The sequence below is a fragment of the Anabrus simplex genome, chromosome 3 (assembly GCF_040414725.1).
Source record: "Anabrus simplex isolate iqAnaSimp1 chromosome 3, ASM4041472v1, whole genome shotgun sequence".
In the NCBI taxonomy this organism is placed as follows: Eukaryota; Metazoa; Arthropoda; class Insecta; order Orthoptera; family Tettigoniidae; genus Anabrus; species Anabrus simplex.
The window spans coordinates 6,503,919-6,520,949 of NC_090267.1; the positions used below are offsets into that span (position 1 = coordinate 6,503,919).

Here is a 17,031-nt window from a genome sequence, read left to right on the forward strand (position 1 = left end):
AATACATTATGTTCCTTTGAGTACTGTCGCAATGAAGAAAATGTGACGATTATTTTTCGTGCACTTGGTGTTCTCAATCACCAGCGAATTGTAGCTCGATCGCCACGCCCTCTCGTTTTGATCGCCAATAGTACGGCGGACGTGGCGTTCAAGAAGATCCAAATATGGCGGTCGAAAAGCCACTCTATAGTCCTCTTGTGTCCTTGTGTGACACAATCACCTCCCTCACCCCCCAAGCAGTCACTGACAACATCCTTCCCAAGGGTTTGACAGCGGCATAGGTCCTACCCTTCCGAGGGCCCGGCTAAGACTGAATACTTTCGCCCTCCACTCGTGTGGGCGCGCTGTTGTAAATCACGTCACTCACCCTAAGCCCTCGTGACGAATACGGCAGCTCTTATTGGTAGAAACATCTCCCGATTGCTATTGGTCGATTTGAGTTTGACAACTTGGACCACGTGTGACGACCACGTTTTTGACGTTTGTGACATTTTGCTTCACTTTGATTTGTATGCGTATATCTGTTATCTTCGTTTGCGTGTTTGAAGAAAAAGTACAAGATATTTGAGGTAAGCATCCTTACTGTTCTTGTTTTACTAATCTCTTGAGGCCAGAAATGAAAACATACCTCACCAAGGCAAATGAATTTCGGATAATTTGAAACATAAGTGCGGCCAGTATCCAGTATTCGGGAGATAGTAGGTTCGAACCCCACTATCGGCAGCCCTGAATATGGTTTTCCGTGGTTTCCCATTTTCACACCAGGCAAATGCTGGGGCTGTACCTTAATTAAGGCCATAGCCGCTTCCTTCCCAGTCCTAGCTCTCTCCTGTCCCATCGTCGCCATAAGACATATCTGTGTCGGTGCAACGTAAAGCCAATAGCAAAAAATAAAAATAAAAAATGAAACATAATCGCCTAGGCCTAAATTTTCGGTTTATTTTATCGTATTGTTTGAATAATGTTTGCGGATATTCCATTCTATTTAAAAATAAAATCATATTAAAAGGATACTAGGCCGCAGGAGGTTAAGTAAGTTAACAAGTTAATGATTGATAGTTGCTATTATTTTTGGCTGTCACCTTTTTATTACCTTTTTGCATGGTGGCTGATATGGTAGTTACATAAGCCTACTTGAAACAGACACCTTAAAATTCAGTTGTTGTAATGTTTTATTAGGCCTATGTCTGATAGGCCACTATCGTTTTGATAGTATTGATATTAGCAGTAAAAATATAAACTGAATACAGTGTCCTTAATTATTTTCTTCTATTTCTTTTCATGTCTCAGACCATGCACGAAAAGTGTCAGATCTGTGGAATTTACACAGATAGCGAAGAAGGCCAGCAACAGGGAATCTTAATTCATCATTTCCCTGTTGCTAGACCTAACATTTGCAGAGAGTGGTTGGACGTTGTGGGGGTCGAACGGTTGCGGCAGCTTCCTCCGAAGCAGCTGAGGAACCGCACTGTGTGTTCAAGGCACTTTCGTCACTCCAGCTATCCAGGATCCCTATCAAGGATGCTGTATAAAAATGCTGCCCACATGTCCACAGCAACCGACTGGGAGGCCTAAGTCCACTGTAACATGATTTGGAAGGAGCAATAGAAAAGTAGAAGTTCAACGTACTCTGTTATAACTTGTTTGTACCGAGCTCGATAGCTGCAGTCGCTTAAGTGCGGCCAGTATCCAGTATTCGGGAGATAGTAGGTTCGAATCCCGCTGTCGGCAGCCCTGAAAATGGTTTTCCGTGGTTTCCCATTTTCACACCGGGCAAATGCTGGGGCTGTACCTTAATTAAGGCCACGGCCGCTTCCTTCCCACTCCTAGCCCTTTCCTGTCCCATCGTCGCCATAAGACCTATCTGTGTCGGTGCGACGTAAAACATACAGCTGAAGAAGAAGAGAAAGGCATACTCAATTTTCTGGATATCCAAACAATTCGTAAAGACAACCATTTCCAATTTAAAATATACAGGAAACCCACTTTTACCCCGACTACAATCAAAAGTGATTCTTTACATCCCATCTCGCAAAAGAAATCAGCTTATTATAGTTTCGTCAACAGAGCCTTTGAAATTCCGCTAACAGAAACAGACAGAAAAAAGGAACTTTCTTCCATTCGTCAACAGGCTCTACATAATGGTTTCAGTTTGAAATTCATCAATAAAATCATCACTAAATGCAAATACCAACAACAAATTAAACTTAAACAGCATTCAGAAAAAGAAAAAGGATATGTAAAATTCACCTTTAATAACCCGAAGATTTACGAAATCACCAACTTATTCAAGAAACACAATACCAAGGTAGCCTTCTCTACAAACAACAGCACGAAACATAGATTCTTTAGTCACAATAAAGCTAATAAACTTAAAGATGACGAATTCCAGGAATCGGGTATTTATAAGCTGACTTGTGCTCAATGTAAAAAAACTTACGTGGGACATTCTGGAAGGAACTTCTCAATTAGATATCAAGAACACGTCAATGCTGAAAGATACAAAAAATACAACCACAAATTCACCAATATAAAACAGGACCTTCAAATTATCTGTATGATTAATAAAGGTAATCTTATGAACAACCTGGAAAACATCCACATCGTTCTTGATAAATTGGAAAACGGTGAAGAGAATCTCAACGAAAACAACGAGCATAAAAACATCTTATATGAGAATATTAGCAAACACTTAGAATGGGTAGACATGAAACAGACTAGACGAACAAGAGGTATAATCAAACACGACATCGCAGAAGCACAGCCCAATCTCCCTCCTCCCTCACATGTTATTTTAGATGACGATAAAACTCTACTTCCCTTCTCTCCAGAGCTTTCCATGAACTGTCAAACTGTATCACATCGTTACTTCACCAGGTCGCGCTCAAAGACAGACCCTCTAGACAGCGCAGAATAAACATCTTTTCCAAACAAGAACGAGAGGCAAGATGACCTATTCTGATGACCTCCATTTTTATTAAAGGAGTCTCCAAAGAACTTTTATTTGTGCTTATTGTCAATGTTTTTTCTTTTCAGTTCTTTATTTATACAGCTGAAGAGGACCACTATGTGGTCGAAACATGTCCTGTAAGTTTTAATTTTATTCAATTTTGCCTGAGGCATTAATAAAGTATCGATTAGGTGGTTATTTATACTTACTTCTTGATTAAACATCGATACGGTCATGAAATGGACAACTTGTAAACCATACTAGAAAAAAAAACTTGTTCGTGATAATAACATTCAAATAGTTCAATTGTGCCGTTAATATTTACCTGTCTGATATTCTTGTTAACGCCCTGAGGGGAACGAATTGAAATTTATATTCATATTGAAGTTTTACGTAGTATTCCCCGCCCGGCTACTCATTCTTGCCAGCCGCCTGACAAACTTATCTGGGGAGAACACTGGTGCTAATGTTATTAATGTTAATTTTACATTCAAATTAAACAATTTCAGTTTATGAATGCTAATGATTGTTTATCAATATATTTTATTTTGTATTACAAAACACCCAACAAGTAGGCTGTGCAGTGTGGTCATGTATCTATGAAATTGCGCTTGGGCAGTGGTGGGTTCGAACCCCGCTGTCAGCTATCTTGAAGATGGTTTCCCTTCTTTGCAATAGGCAGGCAGATACTAAGGCAATACCTTAATTAAGGCCACAGTTGCATCCTTCTCAGGCCCATTCCATCATTGCCATGAATCGGTGATATATGAGCCTCATAGGCAAACAAATGAGATCATTATGAAGCCAAGAACGTCATTATAATTGTTCATAAAGGTGGAAAACAAGTACCTATGTTCGGTTCATGTTCAGTGTTGTAATTCAAAATATGCCATACATCTGCATGTTTCAGACTCCCATTTGTCTTAATTGCATTAATGACTTTTATAAACTCCTGCCCTACAGTTGTTATATAATCAAACACTTTATTTTAACTTCATGGGACATGTATTATTATCATTAATATTAGTATTACTATTAATATTATTATAGGGGGTTTAAGTACAGCATGAAGCATATCTGCTAAATGGGAAGTGAAACACTGTAATGTGGAGTTATTTTCAAGAGTAATGAACCTCTCAAACATGTGGTTTACTGAACTCATAGTCTGTTCCTTTATATGAGATCATCATTTGTATGAAAATATTCAAATACTGAAGTGGAAGTGTCGTGTGATATTATGTGAATGATTTGTGTAAAGAAGTCATAGTTTTGCTTAAGCATCTATTTCTACCAAAGGAGGTTTCACTGAAAATCTCGTATTTTGGAGAACATTTCTCATCAGAACATAGGAAATATATTACGCTCTCTCCTCTCTTATTTCCAGTTTGTATGCACATCCTCCTATACAAAAGTATGTACTGGTATGTATGCAATGTCCAAGTAACTAAATTAATATTTTTGAATTTTGTGATGTGGTAACCCATTCATTTGATGTGATGGTAACAGTTGTACAAACTTTCCTTATCATATCACTGGGCGAGTTGGCTGTGCGGTTAGGAGCGCACAGCTGTGAGCTCACATCCGAGAGATAGTTGGTTCGAACCCCACTGTCGGCAGCCCTGAAAATGGTTTTCTGTGGTTTCCCATTTTCACACGAGGCAAATGCTGGGGCTGTACCTTAATCAAGGCTACGGCTGCTTCCTTCCCATTCCTAGGCCTTTCCTGTCCCATCATCGCCATAAGACCTATCTGTGTCGGTGCAACGTAAAGCGACTAGCCTTATCATAGTTTTCCCCCTGTGGGTAGGGGCAGTAGAATAACAGCCACGGCATCCTCTGCCTACTGTAAGAGACGACTAAAAGGGGTCCCATGTGGGCTCTGAACTTGGGAGCTTGGGTGGGCGACCACGGAACCCTTAATTGAGCCTTGGCATTGCTTCCGCTTACTTGTGCCAGGCTCCCACTTTCATCTATCCTATCTGATCTACCTCGATCACCACCTGTTCTTTTCTGCCCCCGATTGTATTATGTATGGAGGCCTAGGGGTCTTCTTTCCCCTCCATGGCCCTGGTCTTCCTTAGCTGATACCATCATTTTTCCTAGTGTCGGACCCCTTCCATTTCTTCTCTCCAATTACTAAATATATATAGGGGATGGTTGCCTAGTTGTACTTTCTCTTAAAACAATGACCTAGATGTTAGGCCCTTTTAATCAACAAGCATCATCATCTTAAGCAAGGAGATTTGTGGTGAGGGCACGATGTTTGGTGGCCATGACATATACTAGGAACTGTCCCATCATTCGCCTTACTGCAGGCGAAAGAAAACCATTCTCAGGACAGCCAGTGGTAGGGGAACAGCCCGTTTCTGTGTCTCAAATGCTGAGGTATTGAAACACGGTGGAACCATAGCCACCCTACCTCTGCTTGGTTGACCGGTTGGAGTGCATGCTGTCAGACCACAGATCAGCCTACTCTGCAACCACCAACATAGATTTCTGCCTTCGATATACAGTAGGTACAAATGGCACTGTCTGAAGTGAGTTTCCATTGTCTTCAACTGGCATTTCGTCTAGGTCACAGCAAAGTCCCTTGCACACCGTAATGTTGTGGAAGTAGCAGCATATTGTTCATAATACTGTACTAAATTAGCAAACAATTCCTTGGACATAGCTCTTAATAGGTGGAGCTATGTTGTGACTTGGCATGGGAATGTTTTGTGCTGGATCAGCTGCCATATTATTGTATGTAGATCCTGATGCTACATATTTCTGTCAATTTATTGGAACTCCTCTCCTGCGGATGAACTGAAAAGAAGCATTATTTGTACCTCCTGTATGTTGTAAGAGAGAACAATCACAGAATCTGTAAGCGCTCTCTTGTCTTTTAAACCCTCAAATATATTCATGATTGCATCCTTTTCCATGTAGCAGAAAAATTTAGATATATCCTACTGTCACATAACATAGAACATTTTTATTGTAAATAGTGTAGATCAATGAATACAAGGGATGCATACAATTTTGTAGCTTGACATCGTTTATGATCTAAATGCAGATGACTGATTGAATGATATGTTGTGTTTTGGTGCAGTATGTAGGAACAGAGTATGTGCTATCATGTCTTGGTTTCTTTAAACACTACTCTGCCAGAGATTTGCCATCCTCTAGTAAATGCAAAAGAAGTACAAATCTCAATATTTCTCAGCGTGTGGCCCTAGGTGCCTCTTTTGACAGACTGAAAGACGTATCATATAGTAAGTTCCTTGGGAAAATACAAATGGTTTTGCTGAAAACTTCTGCAATGTCAGTGCAACGTTAGACTGCAATAAGAGAGAAAAGTATTATGTTGTACTTTGTCAGTTCCAGTCTTTCTTTCATAAACGAATGATTTTGTATTTGTGTTGTATTCAATAGTTTTCTGGCTGATGAATATTAATTGACGATTAACACTGCTGAATGTAATGTCATGAGATTATGATATACTATGATCACTAAAACTTTTGTGCAAATTTGTACACAATTTTATACCTGTAACACTGTGGATAGTAGGTAGAATATAGCTCCATAAATCAAAAGATCATGTTTCATTTCAATTTACCTTTGAATCCTCAAACTCCCTCCTTAGCATATGAGTTTCCTTTCATCATTTTGGTTCCTGTGTAAGGTTTTCTTTCTTACATTTTATTTATATTTTATTTCCTGCAGAAGTTGCATATCTTGGTACTATTGACTGTTACAGTTGGCTTAAGTAGTGTTATAGAGGACTGATGTACGAGGGGATGCTAGTGTCTATTTCTGCCATAGGTCTTAATCTGAGATAAGGATTGCCAATCCCACTCACCTTCTGGTCACTTCTTTCCTCTCTTTGTGAGCTTTCTTTTTCCTCAGCAGAAACAAACAAAAGCAGACACAGGCAAGGCCAGTCACACCCACCCTTCATGGCTTTGCGAATTACCAAACATAAAATATAGCTCCATAAATCAAATAATTATAATAAGCAGCACAAGCTGTTTAATATAATATTTAAGAGTGGAAAGGGGGGGGGGGGGGAGGAGAACGAGGGGACCCTCCGCGCGCTAAACGATTTAAATCACCCGCCCGGAAATTTTAGTTCAGCCGTGTTTACACTAGAGGCGCTAGTGTGCAATTCCTGGCGATCTTTGCGCAGCCGTTGCGTACAGAAGTGAACAATAACGTGGAGAGTCACCTCTTACTCATTCTCTTTGATCCTTCCGTGAACCTTGCTCTTGGTGAAGGTTTCAGTGAGCTTCACTGTCGAAGAGTTAACCCTAATTATTAGAACTTCGGGTAACCCAGAAGACTTCGATAGCATCTCTTCACACCTGTCGATAGGTAAGCTGAAAATAAATACACGTACGGTAATTATAGTGCAATAAATATTCGAACTCCGTTAGCCGTGCGATGATTAAGAGCCCTCATTGCCGTTAAAAGTTCAGCGCGTTTCCCGACTCATAAACGTTACAGTTCTTCATATCTCAAGTGAAGTAGAGCATGCGTTGCTCTCAGTCTGTTTATCATCATAGAGAGTATTTGTCTCCGTTGTTAACTGCTTCTTCTACGTTGTATCTGCTTTGATTTACACAATTGATATTTTGCTTTTCGTAAAGAAATGTGCGGCATATAAACTCGAACGCAACTCCATGCTGATTATTATTATTATTATTATTATTATTATTATTATTATTATTATTATTATTATTATTATTATTATTATTATTATTATTAAGTTAAGCGATTAGTACCGGGGGTATGTTCTAATGAACAAAGAATACCGTAATTGTGACAATTGTGACAAATAGGACAATTAATTATGTGCGGTTCTGTTTTGAAGTGGCAGGTTTGTTGTTCAGTGTTGAGGTTTAGGCAACACCTCCTAGATAATAAGGCCTCACAACAGCGCTGTGACGTCACGCTACGGAGGCGATCGCAATCCAAAGAAACGCAAAGCATGGTCACACACAAACATGATTGCTTTTAGCTTGTGGAATAACTTATTTACCAACAAATAAAGTTTAAATTTTAGAGGACATTGAATTATATTGCCGTTATTACCGTATCTTAGAGAGACTGTCATTAAAGATATAAACAACACACTGTTTTAAATCACGGCAGCATTTACAATGTTAACTTACTCCAGGCTGACACTGAACTGAAATTCACAAACATATTTCAATTGGCATAGGCACTGAATAGACAGTAAATGATTTTAAAATAAAAAGAGAACGCATAAAATTAGTTTAGGCCTAACATTTAGACTGTACTACAAAAATATGATACACTAACTTCACATTTATTTACAAACTTCCATTTTGGGAAAATTTAGAAAGACACTGAGTTCATAATATTAAGGAAGAGGAGCATAACATTCACCTGGTCTGTAGGTAGGCCTAGGTCCAAATTATAACATATTGGCATTAAAGTTAATAAGATATATATCATCATATATCAAGCATGCTAGTAATGCAAAATGACTTCGATACTTTTGCCTATTACATGAGTACTGTACACACCTATTTTGAGAAAATTACAGACTTTCTTGAATTTGTACAATATTTTGTGGATTCATTAGTTTTGTTCCTGCAGTAGTTATTTATTAGAATAGTTGTACACTTCCAAATAATGTTGTAATACAAATATTCTGAAGTGTGCTCCGTACATTCATTCCTGTCGTCTATACATTCATCAGCTGAGAGAACAATTTGCAGGGTCACATCACTTACATACTTCTTATGGTTATTTAAGCTAAGGAATTTTCTCTCACTTTCTGGCCTCAACATCTTTTTTATGATGACATATGTGTATGTAACTAAGTGTACAGCTGTTTCTGCAGGATATTTCAAATTGCCCCTATTGAGGCTGTCAATAACATTATGATGACTGTTTCTAACAGTAACATCTTTCAAAACTAAGAAATCTGCACAGTAATTACAATTTAATTTCTTGAGAAGAGAATGACAACAATAACCTGCTATGTATGTTAAAACACTTGCAACATCAGATGTGCTGTCAAGATCTGAGTCTGTTACATTGAGCTCACCTGTAAATGTTTGAAATGAGGAAACTGCACAATAATCATGATCTAACAGTATATCTTCATCAACAATATCATTTACAACAATTTTCCTACCATTAGAAATGGGAAGTTCAATTGAATTCAAGATTCTTATTTTTTTTCTCAATTTCAAACACCTGTCTAACAGAAACATGGTATTGGCCACCTGCAAGTTGCCTGTATTCACCAAATCGTGCCTCTAATGCATCTGTCTGAAACTTTCCAGGAAGAAAATATGACCATTTCAGTACTTCAGAACAAAACTCTGTTAGCTGTATAAGGCAGTGAGTTGTTTGAGTAAGAGCCCTATGCGTTTGACTAGACAATTTGCCACATTTCAGACCTAGATTATCCCAGTGATCTAACCACTGAACAAACTTCATTAAAAAACCCTTCCGTTCATCACCAGGTTTGTTGGTGAGAGGCTGTTGAAATTTATCATTAGGTCTTACACCTTTGAAAGAGGTCTTTACATTAACAATCTGCCACCAGGTAGTGATTACTTTTACAAATTCAGCTGTGCCCTCATATGATGTTAAATTGTGCTTTTCTCCTACAACTAGTAAAGCATTTACTATATGGTCATTAAACAACTGACACACATATTTCACATTTTGTCTTTCAAAACTTGAAGCCCATAGAGCTTTGACAGTCAAACCATACCCATGCTTTACAAGGTCATTCCCTTCAGCCTCAAACAAGTCCCTTATAGCTTTGAAAGATGCAACTTTAACTTTAGAAAAATCAACAAAGTCAGGATACACAAATTCCAAACCATTAGTTTTCTGGTTGAGCCAATTATTTCTGATGCATTTAAATAAATGCACAGTGTCAATGAGATAAAAAAGAGACTTGTTAGGATATCCAGGATTACAATACTCAGTTTTAAGTTGAGGTGGATTTGAAAATTTTGACATTGCTTTGGTGTTGAGAGCATTATTATCGGTCACAACAGCCAGAACATTAAATCCCATAGATTCCAAACCAACAATAACCTTTGACATGATACTGTGTAAATCATCACCTGTTAACTTGGACACAGGGAGAATATGAACTACTTCCTTCTTTGATGATAAAATGCTCTGAATCATAAATACATGTGCTGATGTAGCAACATTGGTAGTGTTAGCACATGAGCCTACAATGTTCCCTCCCTTGAAGTCCATGTATGGTTTAATGTGAATTTCATCTACCATCAATGTTACAAATTTGTCGTTCTGTTGAAAACCTTGAACTTTCTGTTTTATATATTCCAGAAAATATGTAGGGTTCTGTTCTAATATTGGGCTACCATTCAGACTGGAACATACTCTTTTCAAAGTATTAACATGTGGCAAAATTAAATTACTTCTATGTCTCATAAATTTGTAAGCATGAGGAGAAATCAGTTGGAAGATTGAACAAATAACAAGAAAATCATTATCATACTCCCTTTTGTGTTTAGGAACTAAGGAAAGTTTTAACTGTGATTTTATTAAATTAAACGTGGGGTCATCTTCCTCAGTGATCAATTCACCCACTAGGCCTAGAATTAACTTATTTGTTGTATCTTTCTGCACACTGCTACACTCATTCCCTGTAATGTACATATGGAATTTTGTAACTAAAGAATGTACTTCATTTGTGTTGGTAATTTTGTCTACATTAGAAAATTTACACTGCAATAAAACTCCTTTAGAATACACTTTTGAGGTCATGTCCTCTTCAATTATTATATATGCTATGCAGTGTGGTTGCTTTAATGTATCCATCTACAGAAAAATTACTTGCATTTCCTTCACAACAGTACACCAACCATCAGGTAACATCAACATGTTTATTTTACTTTTCAGTTGTGTTAGATTGTGGACTGAAATTCTGTCTGTGTATGAGGCATGACTGTTGATACTATCTTCAATTGCTCTGTTTATTGATTCCCTCTCTATTCTACTTCTCTTTTTGTCCGGTTCTTCTCTTGAACTGGTAGAATGTGAAGATAAATATGATGGACAGTTGGGAAAGATACAGGGGACTGCATTCTCTGACAGTCGTGGGCTTGGAAGAGGAGCAGTTAAAGTTTTTCCTGTCTTTGAATCAGTAGCAGTTACTTCCCACAAGACATCACTGGCTTTGAAATGTCTGTGGCATACCTGTAAAATTAGATACCACTGTGAGCCAACTGCATGCATTTACAGAGTGAATAGGCCTACATATGTAGGCATGTAGTTTAATGTGTATAATAAATCTAATTCGGGTAATAATAATAATGTATCCCTTGATTGTAAGCTAACATAACCTCATATCGTACGAGAGTAAACATACCTACATATCACCAGTTGCTGCGTGTAGTTTAATACCTAATAGGCCTATGTGCATTATGATTATGTGAGAATGTAAAAGTAACAGTTACTCACCACCGAGTATTTAGTAACTCTGTAATCTTGTCTTGGAATTGCACGTAACCATCTCTGCTGCATAACCTCATCTTTCGGGAACTTAAACACATGGACTTTGTTATCATTATCGTAATTTCCCTTGCAGTTGGGCACACAACACTTTAGCACCATTGTACACAACGATTCGCAACTGGTACAATTAAAATAATTAAAACACTTCTACATAATTGCACCAACACGTTGCCACACTCATTGCTTTCTTAACACTGAGAAGGTTCAAGTTTGCCTCCCGGTAGTGACGTCACGGTAGACATGCCGAACAGTTGTGAGGCCGTATTATCTAGGAGGTGTTGGTTTAGGGCCGTTTTACTATAATTAATGCAATTTTACTCTTACGTAAATTACGCATGATTCGCTTCATTAAGGAATTGTGGTTTCATAAGTTTTCATTACATATATAGTCTCTAACGCGACCATCTCGGCTACCATGCTCAGAAATTTTAATTTCAATCAATCAAATCAGTCAATGAATCAATCAATACTGATCTGCATTTAGTGCAGTCGCTCAGGTGGCAGATTCCCTATCTGTTGCTTTCCTAGCCTTTTCCTAAATGACTTCAAAGAAATTGGAAATTTATTGAACGTCTCCCTTGGTAAGTTATTCAAATCCCTAACTCCCCTTCCTATAAATGAATATTTGCCCCAGTTTATCCTCTTGAATTCCAACTTTATCTTCATATTGTGATCTTTCCTACTTTTATAAACGCCATTCAAACTTATTCGTCTACTAATGTCATTCCACGCCATCTCTCCGCTGACAGCTCGGAACATACCACTTATGTCTCAAATATTATTACAATATTATAAGTCCACCTGTTCAATACAATACAATATGATCCACTATTTCAAATGGTCAAAAAATTTTAACATAATACATAAAAGTCAATGGTACATGTTTCACCCTCCTTACGGGCATCATCAGCCTATAACAATCTTAAAAATAATACATATGGAGTCATTCTAATCTTATAAATTATAGGTTAAAATGTTGAAAAATGATTTCGTAAAACATTATACAATAACATCTAAAACAACGATAATGCACCAAAGTATGTTAAAAAAAGTAAATTAACTGTTTTTGAAGATTAAAACGTGGTTAAACATGAATTTTGAGAGTTCAAAACTAAAATGGATCCTTTTTTTATAATATCATTAAGACTGTGATGGCGTTGAATGTAAACACAATCATCAAAGGGGGATGTTACTTCAATTCCCGTAGTTTGAATCCAGGATGGTAAAATCATAGTCAGTTATTTAAAACGGAAGTGTGAATGTAATAAACATGTTAAAATGTATACGGTTGGGATATCTGAAAGTAGAAAAGAAAATGGAACTTCTTGTAGAGGCATTGCTAATTATAAAACGTATGTCAAAGCTAGCGGATGTCAGTAATTATGTTGGTAGTCGATTGGATTTAAAAGACAGTCAAATTGATGTTAGAATTCCATTGAAACATAAGTTGGAAGAAATGATCAAGTATTTCTGAAACAAAAAGTAGAAGAAAGTTGGTTAAATAATACCGTACTGTACAAGAGACTTCCCGTACGTCAAAAATGCCTAAGGCGGTACTTACTCGTACGGAGCGTATTAAGTACGTCGGGTTGTTTCAGCAACGCTAGCTTGACTGAGCTTTCTACTTCTAGGCCCGGTTGTATAAAACATTTGATCGGAGTTTAACGAGGAAAAATGACTGCCAGTCAAGTTGAACTTTGATTTTCCGTTGTATAAACGCTAACCTACGATCATCTCTTCTCGATCTAAGTTCAGATTTGACTGCCGAATATTCGTCGGTTAATCTCCTTGAACTCAGTTCATTACCCTTCATATTAAACATTGAACTAGACCTGAAGACTTGAAAAGTGTTTCCTTGTATCGTATCTGCGTAAGAATACCGTACCGTAATAATATCGAGGTGAGTTATAAATATTTGAATGCTAGTAGTTAAATAATAATGCGCTGAAGATCGCTTGATTTTTTTTCAGAAGTGAGGTTATGTGAACAGCCTACTGCAATACAAACACGTTGCTTTTACTTAGTTTTATGATACTGCTTCAATAATTAATTTTTTAAAATTATGTTTCAAGTTTACAAAACAAAGCAATTTATATATATATTTCTTTTCTTTAGCAGGGATGTCAGATTATTCCGACTTTTCGTCCGATGAAGAAGAATTGATTTTACGACGAGCTCCTCGCGTCTTTCGGCACAGACGGAATCCGATGATTGAAATGGGTGATGAAATGTTCAAAATGAGATTTCGTTTATCGAAAGATGTTGTGGAACGACTGGAATTAAAGTTAAGGGACACATTACAAAAACCTACTCAAAGAAATTATCCCCTGTCACCCATGTGTATGTTACTAGTAACTCTTAGGTTTTATGCCACGGGAAGTTTTCAAATGGTTGTTGGAGATCTCTTTAATATTCACAAGTCAACGGCTTCCACAACAATTCATAAAGTGACCAGGCAAATTGCTTCATGGAGACCAGAATTCATAACCATGCCTACAGAACGTCATGAAGCAGTTCAGGTAATGAGAGACTTCCACGAAATCGGCAATTTGCCCTGCATTTTGGGGGCAATAGACTGTACTCATGTGGCCATAATATCTCCTGGTGGTAATGATGCTGAAATTTTTCGGAATCGTCACGGGTGGTTTTCTCTAAACGTACAAGCCATCTGTGACTCAAAGTTACGATTCAGGAATGTAGTTGCGAGATGGCCAGGTTCGGCCCATGATAGTAACATTTTTAAGAATTCCAGAATTCGTGCACAGTTTGAGGTTGGAGAATTTCAACAGGGCCTACTGTTAGGCGATAGTGGATACAGTTGTTGTCGCTATCTACTGACTCCTGTTTTACATGAGGAAACAGATGCCGAACGTGCTTACAACCGTGCACATAGAAGAACTAGATCTGCAATTGAAAGGGCCTTCGGAATGGTTAAGAGAAGATTTCCATGCCTGAGGATGAAGCTTCAAGTCAAACTACCTCGAGTTCCTCCAATTATTGTAGCTACATTTGTATTAAGCAATGTGGCTATAAGTGCAAATGATGACTTACCTGATATCGATCACCATGCTGCAAGAGAGGAAATGCCTTACATAGACCTCCCAGAAGTGACTCCAAATGAAGGACGGAGGGGAGAAAATACTGCAGTGCGAACTGCAATTATTAACAACTTATTCACGTAATACTATGTACGTAGGTTACTCACTGTTTGTGTTGTGTGGTCTGAATTAATACCATGATTTGAACTAGATTTGCTGATACGTAAACACCAAAGTAACTTACTCAGAAGGAATTTTCTCTGCAGATCTACTTTTATAGTCATTTTGTTAATATTGTTTTGAGTGGAGATGTCTTTTTTTTTTCAATGAAGTTTTATTTTGAAATGCTGAAGATCCCATACATTTTTCAGCTCAAAGGATTTGATGTTATTTCACAGTTGTTGGAGAAATATAAAGTTTCAGTTATATTTAGCAAATGTATATCCATTGGCGTGGAGTTATTAGCGTTGATTTTCCCTTCAGAACTTATTGTAATAGTGTACAGAAAATTGTTTTGGTACCGTAAATATTCTCTCTTCGAAGTCTATGTCGGTAAATGCTGAATGAAAGCTGATAGTCGTTCCTTCTGCATATGGACGGCTGTTTATTTACTGTGCTTGTTTTTATATTTTGTGACCTCCTGCAAAGTTTACATGTGTTACCGGTTAGTGACATTATTTCATAAGCCTATTGCAATTGGCCAACACCGATACTTAAGTGATTACTCTTTTTAAAATATATTGTTTACTCAGAAGATCATGAGTGAGAAATGCCTAAAATTGACATTAATTATGCGTTGCACAGCATGACAATGGCACAGTTAATGTGTAGCACCTCTGCATGGAAATGATAAATAACATATGGATGGCTGTATATTTACTGTACTTGTTTTTATATTTTGTGACCTCTGCAAAGTTTTGTGTTACCGGTTAGTGATATTATTTCATAAGCCTGTTGTAATTGGCGAACATTGATGTATTTTGTGACCTCTGCAAAGTTTCATGTTACCAGTTAGTGACATTATTTCATAAGCCTGTTGTAGTTGGCGAACATTGATGTAACAATACTTAAGTAGTTACTCTTTTTAAAATATATTGTTTAACTCAGGCCATGAGTGAGACACGCCTAAAATTATTGACGTTAATTATGCGTTGTACAGCATGACAATGACACGGTTATAATGTGTAGCTCCTCAGCACGGAAAGAAAAACATAAAATATGAACGGCTGTTTATTTACTGTGCTCGTTTTTATATTTTGTGATCTGCAAAGTTTACATGTGTTACTGGTTAGTGACATTATTTCATACGCTTATTGTAATTGGCCAACATCGATTTCACGATACTTAAGTAGTTACTCTTTTAATATTGTTCATTCAGAAGGCCACGAGTGAGAAATGCCTAAAATTATTGACATTAATTATGCGTTGTATAGCATGACAATGGCACAGTTAATGTGTAACACCTCTTCACGGAAAGGATAATAATATATGGATGGCTGTATATTTTCCGTGCTTGTTTTTATATTTTGTGACCTCTCCAAAATTTACATGTGTTACCTGTTAGTGACATGATTTCATAAGCCCATTGCAATTGGCGAACATCGATACTTAAGTGATTACTCTTTTTAAAATATATTGTTTACTCAGAAGGCCATGAGTGAGAAGCCTAAAATTATTGACGTTAATTATGCATTGTACAGCATGACAATGACACGGTTATAATGTGTAGCACCTCAGCACGGAAAGGAAAAATAAAATATGGATGGCTGTTTATTTACTGTGCTTGTTTTTATATTTTGTGACCTCCTGCAAAGTTTACATTTGTTACGGGTTAGTGACATGATTTCATAAGCCTATTGTAATTGATTGGCCAACCTCAATTTAATGATACTTAAGTAGTTACTCTTTTTTAAATATATTGTTTACTCAGAAGGCCATGAGTGAGACACGGCAAAAATTATTGACATTAATTATGCGATGTACAGCATGACAATGGCACAGTTAATGTGAGCACCTCAGCATGGAAAGAATAAATAACATAGTAATCATGTGGGCAAATGGACATGGACTCTGCCATTGGTTGAAGAATACGCCATTGAAATGTCGTTCCCATAATTCATGGCAGAACATCTCACTGTCTTGAATTATGGGAGTGACGTTTCAAAGAGTAAATCTTCAGCTAGTGGCAAAATAAATGCATGCCACCACCAGCCATGATTTTACAATCTTGGAATAATGCGACTTATGATGTAATTTGAATTTTTTATTTTTTCGGTTAGTGGCTTTACGTCGCACTGACACAGATAGGTCTTATGGCGACGATGGGATAGGAAAGGCCTAGGAGTTGGGAGGAAACGGCTGTGGCCTTAATTAAGGTACACCGAGCTTGATAGCTGCAGCCGCTTCCTTCCTACTCCCAGCCCTTTCCTGTCCCATCGTCGCCATAAGACCTATCTGTGTCGGTGCGACGTAAAGCAACTAGCAAAAAAAAATTAAGGTACAGCCCCAGCATTTGCGTAGTGTG

The 17,031-nt window shown here is 37.6% G+C and overlaps 1 long non-coding RNA gene across 1 annotated transcript in view; it reads left to right on the forward strand.

Annotated features, from left to right (window-relative positions):
• Window positions 1-7,188: 7,188 nt before the first annotated feature.
• Window positions 7,189-17,031, forward strand: part of LOC136866918 (uncharacterized) — a 41,529-nt gene continuing 31,686 nt past the window's right edge. Inside the window, exon 1 of the long non-coding RNA XR_010859582.2 lies at window positions 7,189-7,302. This is a non-coding gene — a long non-coding RNA (uncharacterized lncRNA). The remainder of the gene's footprint in view (window positions 7,303-17,031) is intronic.